General features: G+C 31.7%; 1 pseudogene; it reads left to right on the top strand.

Moving 5' to 3' along the window:
* Positions 1 to 2,171: 2,171 nt before the first annotated feature.
* LOC107607638 (pollen-specific leucine-rich repeat extensin-like protein 4 pseudogene) lies at positions 2,172 to 4,191 on the top strand (annotated as a pseudogene).
* Positions 4,192 to 8,741: the final 4,550 nt, after the last annotated feature.

Consider the following 8,741-nt stretch of genomic DNA (forward strand, 5'->3'; position numbering starts at 1 on the left):
TTAGAGCAGAAGTAAAGTCGGTAAGCAAACAAACTTGTTTGATTGGGTCAGGATTTGATGAATATTGAACAGGGTTGAAACAGAGGTTATTATCCTTAGAACTAGGAATTAATTCAACTGGGTTTGTTGATTGAATTCCATCAATATTCTTGAATACATTCTCTTGAAGTAGAGGCTGAATGATTCAGAAGAATTCTTCAGAACATGATTGGTGAATAACATTGTTTGGAGTTTTAATACATGATTCAGGAGATAGAGAGTTTAATCTTGGTTGAACCAGATGGCTATCATCATTAGCATTAACCTTTTCCATGACAAGAGAAGATTTAATGTCCAGAGGGAGCTTGACTGGGGAAAACATAGATACTTCATCATGTTGTGGTCACTTATTTCGAGTATAAGAAATTTGTCCATTCCAACGTAGCAAACCCTTAACCAACCATCCTCTTTGAGACCATACAACATACAAAAATTATTGTTACCGTTAACAATAATTGCGGCGCGACGAGCCTTCTAAATAAGAACTTCGATTTTATTGCCAACAAAACCATAAAATACTAACTCATTAGTTAAGGACTCCTTAAAGCTCTTAAAAAGATCGAAGGTATTCACCCATGTCTTGAAAGTAATGGTAGAGCTCAATTATTAGTAGATACAAAATAACAAAAATAAAACATAATAACTAAGAAAGTAAATTATGAAAAGGGATAGAAAAAGAATTTAACAACTTACCATGTCCGGGTTGAGTTCTATGAAAAAAATCGACCATATTCCTAAAAATCTGATAAAGACATTAGTACTGGAAGATAAGAAAGATGAAAATGAATTAGAGAAGAAAGGAAGGAGGAAATTTTTGGAATAGGAATGTATATCGTGTATGGTATATATAACATGAAAATACTTATTCAAAGCAAGTAATGACTGTGATTTTGAAAAATATGGATTGTGAGCAGCTTTAAAATGACTTCCGTATTGAGATAAATAATTCAAACAACGTTGTAGTATTGGAAATGAAAATTTTCCAGTTAAAAAAATGTTTGAGTTGCAGGATTCATTAGAAAAATCGTATAGAAGCTAAGGAATTGGCAAATATGAATTTTGCAATAATAACATGCAATGGAAGTGTACACTTGTCAGATTTCTCTTTATAAAGTTAAAAAAATTTAGTTACAAAATAACTATATAAGGACAAAGTTCTGATATGCAAATTATTTCATTAATATAAATATGAAATGTATAGATAGATAACATAATAAATAAAAAATTAAATTTGAACATGTCAACATAGATGGCAATTTCGATATAATGTAGTGAAGGAAACCATGCATGATGAGTGAATGAATGGTGACACTGGTAGATGAATACTGGTGGATGAATACAACTAATGTTAGTTGTGAATAAATCTTGTTGATGACATATAGGAATTTTACCATGGGAATAACCTTTTTTTCAAAGAATGTTATAGGATACTTAGTACAAAAATGCTATGTGCATATCAAAATCAGCCACCAAAATTAGTTACTATATATTTGAATAAAAAATGCATATATAATTTAACTTATTTTTAATGTATATTTTACATTAATAACTAATTTTAGTAGTTAATTTTAGTGTATACCTAATATGATTTTACTTAGTAAAATGTCTATAAATATTTTATAAGGAAAGTATTGAGATGTTTTATTTAAATTAAAAAAAAAAACTAGAAAGTATTTCACAACGAAAAATATGCATAAAGAGATTGAAAAATAACATGCGATCCATATTTGATGCAGCCATTATGAATGAAGCCATGCAAGCTCTGTTGGAAAAAGTTTTTTTAAACAAAAATAGCAACAATCAACCGCTAAAAATAGAAGAAAAGATGACACATGCTAAGGAAAATAATGCAATGGGGTCATTAGTAGTAATATATTGCGCGCAAGTATGTTATAACCAGATACGTTCCATGGTTGTGTTACTCTTCCAAAGATTACATTACGTTAAACGCAAATTTAGGTGAGGAAGCAACTTAATTAAGCTAAAGCGAATCCACGCGGTATAAACTCTAAACCATCCTCTAAAATTAGATACCGCATTAAACAAACACACAAAATTTTGCATAAAAGGTATTTCATGAGTTGAGAAAATCTTGTAGAGCCTCTCTCCTCTATCCACAATCCCTCCTCCTAATGAATTGTTTCTCTATAAGTAACCCTTTAGGGCTTTTCAAGTTGCTATTTTCACCTTGTAATAAAATGCATGTCTTGGGATGCTTCCTCCTATTGCTGTCTCTCTTCATCCTCTCACCTTCTGATGCTTTTTCCAGCGATGAAGCTTCTTTCATTGCACGTCGCCAATTGTTAACCCTTGAGGAGAACGCTGATTTACCCGACGACTGGGTGGATAATTACCAAATTAACCTGACCTTTGATAATCCTAGGCTCAAGAGTGCCTACATTGCCCTTGAAGCATGGAAGCATGCTATCTATTCTGACCCATCAAACTTCACATCTAATTGGGTGGGCCCTAATGTTTGCTCTTACAATGGAGTCTATTGTGCTCCAGCACTTGATGACCCTTCGATTCAAGTTGTGGCTGGCATTGATCTTAACCATGCAGATATTGCAGGCTACATCCCTTCAGAGATTGGGTTGTTAACTGATCTTGCACTTTTGCACATAAACTCTAACAGGTTTTGTGGCATTCTCCCAAAAAGCTTCTCCAAGTTAAAGCTCTTGTATGAGATTGATATCAGCAACAACCGTTTTGTGGGTCCGTTTCCAAACCCTGTTCTCTCCATATCTTCTCTTCATTACCTTGATCTCAGGTTTAATGACTTCGAAGGCGAGGTTCCATCGGAGCTTTTCAACATTACATTAGATGCAATCTTCTTGAACAACAATAGGTTCACATCTGCGATTCCAGAGAGCATTGGAAGCTCTCCGGCCTCTGTGATTGTATTGGCCAACAACCACTTTCAGGGATGCATCCCGACAAGTATTGGTTCGATGGACACTACATTGAATGAGTTTGTTGTGACGAACAATAAGCTTACGGGGTGCTTGCCCCCGGAGATTGGAAAGCTTAGCCACATGGAAGTGTTTGACATTAGTGAGAACAACTTGGTTGGTGTGTTGCCAAGAACGTTGATGGGATTGAAGGAAGTGACGGTGTTGTCGATTGCAAACAACAAGCTTACTGGTTTTGTGCCAAAGAGCATATGTGAGTTGGAGAACTTAAAGAACTTCACGTTCTCGAATAACTACTTCAACGGTGAGGAAGAGGGTTGTAACCCTAAAACAAGAAAGGGGATCAAGTTGGATGATCAAAAGAATTGCATACCAGAAAGGCCAAAACAAAGGGATGGAAGCGCTTGTAATGCTGTCATAAGCAAGCCTGTTGATTGTAGCAAGGCACAGTGTGAGAAACCAATGCCAATAACACCGTCATCAAATACTCCTTCTAAACCTCCAAAGGAGAAACCAACTCCAACGCCCTCCTCACATAATAACAAGAAACCACGGCCTACACCTTCTCCAAATGAAAAGAAAACACCGTCGTCGCCAAAGCCAACTCCTTCTCCAACTAAGAAGCCAACATCAACACCACAGACTCCAACACCATCAAATCCAAAACCACCTAAAGCACCTAAGCATGATGATGATTATGATGATCATTATGAAGAACCTAAAGAACGAAATAGGCCTCCAAAATCTCCACCTCCATCTCCAGCTCCAGTAGTACATTCTCCTCCTCCTCCTCCTCCACCAGTCTACTCTCCACCACCTCCACCAGTCCATTCTCCACCACCACCTCCAGTTCACTCCCCACCACCACCCATCAACTCTCCACCACCACCTATCTACTCTCCTCCTCCACCAGTGCACTTCTCACCACCGCCTATCTACTCTCCTCCACCAGTAGTGCAATCCCCGCCACCACCCGTTTATTCTCCTCCTCCACCGGTTCAGTCCCCACCACCCCCACCACCAATTTACTCTCCTCCACCACCCGTTAACTTTCCTCCTCCACCGGTTTACTCCCCCCCACCGCCAATCTACTCTCCTCCACCACCCGCCTACTCTCCTCCTCCTCCTGTTGTTCATGCACCACCACCCCAAGAAGATAGTATCGTTATTCCACATGACTTTGGTTCTTCTTATGCTTCTCCTCCTCCACCAATCATCTCTGGCTACTAAATGACTGGCACAAGTTACTGCCACTTATGCTACTCTGTGCTTTGAAAATGGTATCTCCATCAAGTTAAACTTACACCATGGCAATATGCTTTTCTTCTTTTACTGCCTGAATGAATGGGTTGAGTGCACTTTAACTGAGAGTAATATGAAGATTGTAGTGATATCAAATGTAACATAGATATTTGTCATTTTATTACTTTTACTTGTGCACCTTCTGTTTAATTTGTTTGACGAGTTCACATGTCGTGATAGGTTATTTTTATTGTATTGCCTTTTTCATTTCTGTTCTTTTAGGTCTTTCAGAGTTATATCATGTAAGACTAATTAATAGGATATATTAGCATAGTTTAATTACAAATTAATTGTTAAATATTGTGTGTTGGATTAAGTTTGTAATGAATATTCATATAAATGTGTTTTACAAAATTAATTTTAACAAAAATTAGATTGCTATTAATTTGATTTGCATTTGGATATTTTTGCTAAATGCAGTTTTAAAAAAATTTAACATAATTTAAATAATATTAGTCAAAATTATGATAGAATACAAAATTACTAAAAATGACATTATTTATATTTATTCTCTTAATATTTATTCATTTTATGACCCAAAGTTAAAGTTATGGTCCAAATAAATTAACCCAATTTCATAAGGGATCTACAAAAATTTAACGAATTTACTCAGATTGTGCCAGTTAGCCATACGATCTACTCGGAGCATAGACTCCATAAACCGTACTCAACTCGACTTACATGGCAAGCAGATCTTGTTATCCACTACTTCAGGTATCATCAACAGTTCAACCACTTTCAACGTAAGATAACTTCTCTAATATTAGAGAAGAAGCTATCTACTATTACTAGTGGAAAAATTTAAGAGTGATGGCTAAGTCATCGTCTCTCTCTATAAATACCACATCAAATATAGATATTTTTGAATTTCAATTTACCCAAAATTATCTAAAATTCTTGCTAAATTAAGTATCGAAATTCTTTATAAATAACTCTTACCATTATTCAGGTGATGATGTTAGTAGGATTCACTCATCAGTGAACAAGTCAAAACCTTTGATTTTAAGTATTAATTCGAAATAATATTATTTTTATATTTTTATAAACTAAATATTATGAAAAAAGTAATATATATATATATATATATATATATATATATATATCAAAATGTAATTACACATGAACCTACATACATAATAAAATAAAAGATTATATAAATATCAATATTTGTAAGTCAAACTATATAAAATAGAAAAATTAAGAAACATAACAGATCAGATACTAATCGAAATAATTATTGATGATTAGCTATTAGATAATTTAAAAAATAGGCTATATACAAGTGATGAAACAAAGAGCACAAGAAAGGTTTTATAAGACTTGACCAGTGGATGATAAAAGATAAATGTCGAAGTAATATCTTTTATATTCTTGCGGAAAGTAAATTAGAAGAAATTGGATGTTGATGATAACAAAATATATTAGATAAATGTCGAAGTAGGGGTGTACGTTTATGGTCGGACGAACTCGAATTTATTTTAATTTAGATTTGATTTAAAATAATAATTAAGTTTATTTTTGAAATTTTTATTCGATCTTAAACTTTTTGAAATCTTATTATTTTTGGGTCACACTAAAATCAGATTTAAACTGATAAAGTCCATATTTTAAAAAATTTTATGTCAAAAAATTATAATGTACTTATTTATAAAAAACAAAAAAATATACTTGTTATCCAGAAGTTAATATCCATATTTAAATTTGAATTTGTCCATAAATTCTAATTTCATGCTTTTTTGATCTATTTTTTAATTTAATAAATATGATTAAAAATAAAATAATAAACTTATAATTAATATAATATTAAAATTAATTTAAAATATATATTTTTTTAATCTCCTTAAAATACATATAGACCGAATAAAATTGAATTCGCCTTTATCTAAATCCAATCCTAAATAATGATCGATTTTTTTTTAAATTCTTATCCAACTTTAAACTCAATAAAATTATACTAAATTAACTTTTAAAATATTTATATATGGATTGAATCTTTAGACTAGATCGAACTATGTACACCTGGCTCTATCACCCAAGCATGTCATCTAAAGGGGGCTAAAAGACTGCAAAGCGAACATCTATAAGTTCATAAAAGAAAATAAATAGTGTCAAATTAAATATTATATATCATAGTAACAGAAATATATATAATAAATTAAATATACAAATATGTAAATAGAAGCTCTGTGTTATTTTAGTAAAATGTATTTAAAATTTAAATTTTTTATTTGTTTGAAAAAAATTAGACATTAAATTTTTTCGATCCACCAACTATATCTAATAATTTTGGTGTACCTTTATTTATTAAAATATATATACAAATTATACGTGTAGATAAGATAATTCACTTTTCTTTATTAAAATATATGTAAGATTATTATAAATTTAAGATTGTAAATATTTTATAAAATATTTTTTTATTGATAAAGATATTTTTGAAAAAAAAGTTATGCTTCAATAATTTTTTTTAATTCTCGTTATAAATAATAAATAAAAAATAATGCAATATACCTAGCCTTTAGACACCAATAAAAAATAGTAAAATATACTTGATCTTTTTTATCAATAAATAAACTAAAAAAAGTTCTTTTGATTAGATATGACAATGAATTTTTATAAGATAGAGATCTCTTTTACATCTCATTCTCATTTAGTAAAATATTTTATGTTTTTGTTTCATTTTTGTTATAGGTCCTGTTAATTTCTCTTCGTGAGAGAGTTGGATATATCTATAGATATTAAATTTTATTTTTTTAAAAAAAATTAATCTAATCATAATAAAATTTAGTATAATTCAACAAAATGTATAAATTCAAATACAATTTAAATATAAATTTAACATAATAATTTACACATAAAATTTTTAACATATAAATTAAAATAAAATAAATTAAAATTACTTATATAATTTATATATATATATTTATATATATAAATATATAAATAAATTCATTTTTATAGAAATTTTGCGAATCTCTAGATAACAGATACTTCAATTTCTAACCTCATTTTTTGCTCATTTTTTGCATACGAAAAAAATTATAGTTTAACGCAATGAAATGGACGTGTGTTAAAAATTTTCGTTGTTATGATATCAGTCCAAATCATAACTTATATTTTACCTTTTCACTTTGTTTTTTATTTTATTTTGTTTATGAAAATAATCAAATGCAGCCTGCGTTTTAATAGTTTTAGATTTTTTTATTTTTTTTGTTTTGCTTTTAGTCCAAACACAGCTTACGTTTATGAAATAGGCAATATTTAACTTTTTTCTTAACTAAAAAACGTAGCTTGCGTTTTAAATTGTCAGAAACTTTTTTTTTTCAAAAGCTTCAAATCGCAGGTTGCGTTTGTATAAAAAAAATATTTTAATCGAGAGTCTTGTCTATAAATACGAAACGCAATTCATCCGAAGTTCCTCACTTCTACTCCTATTCCTCTTTCATGCATATATTTCATAGTTGTAAGTTATTTTTATGGCAATTAGTTGTGTCAAAAAAGTCGGGTTAGGTGAAGTTGACGTTATGAAAAGTATTGCAAATTTGCGAGTATATTATGCCAAACACACACGAAGTAGTGACTTTTGTTTGTGAATGTCTATTTTCATTTGCTATTTCATGCACCATGAGTTTTGTAGAGTTACAAAATGGTCTTTTGATAACATACAAAGTCACATTTCGAAAAGGGTGAGCAACATTTTATACAGGAATCCTGTACAAGTATTTGGTGGACAGATACAGTTTCAAATAATGTCCATCACTGATATGCAGTAGATGTTCTATATTTATCAAAAATTACGATTTCACATGTCGATGATAGAGCTGTACATTGAGTTCGAACAACATACGGGACTGGACGTGGTTGGTGAGGAGGTCAATGTTGATGAGTTCGGGGATATAAATTGGGAAGAAGATAACAATGACAATGAAGAGGAGTTCGAAGCCAACTATGAAGTCGATGACAAAAATGATGCTGGAGACTTGGCAGGCAATTCAACGGTGCAAAATGAAGCAGATGCGATTGTAAGCCAGCACCCCTTTGGTGTTCTGTCTTTTATGCGGACTCTGGATCTCAAAGTCATGCACGCCCTGAAATTTTCTGAGTATACGAATATATATGGGTATGTTATAGTTTTTAATTAAAGTTACCACTACCATTTATTTTATTTGCCTTGTCTGACTAACGGTAGTCCACATGTCGTAGTTGAAGGCAATGTTGCGGTGGAAGATGGTGAGTTTAGTGTCGGAATAGAATTTGGTTCTAGAGAGTCGGTGATATCTGCAATCAAAAGCTACACTATCTCTAGAGGAGTTGATTACACTGTGTGTGTGAGTCTGAGCCGCAGACATTCTATGCAAAATACAAGGGTTATGGTGCAGGGTGCGATTGGCTTATCCGAGCTAGCTTGATTCGAAAGAAAGGTTGTTGGAAGATCAGGAGATACAATGGCAAACACACGTGTACCATGGGGATGATTTTACAAGATTA

This window comes from Arachis ipaensis, chromosome B7 (assembly GCF_059453495.1).
Source record: "Arachis ipaensis isolate K30076 ecotype BB chromosome B7, ASM5945349v1, whole genome shotgun sequence".
NCBI classification, from domain to species: domain Eukaryota; kingdom Viridiplantae; phylum Streptophyta; class Magnoliopsida; order Fabales; family Fabaceae; genus Arachis; species Arachis ipaensis.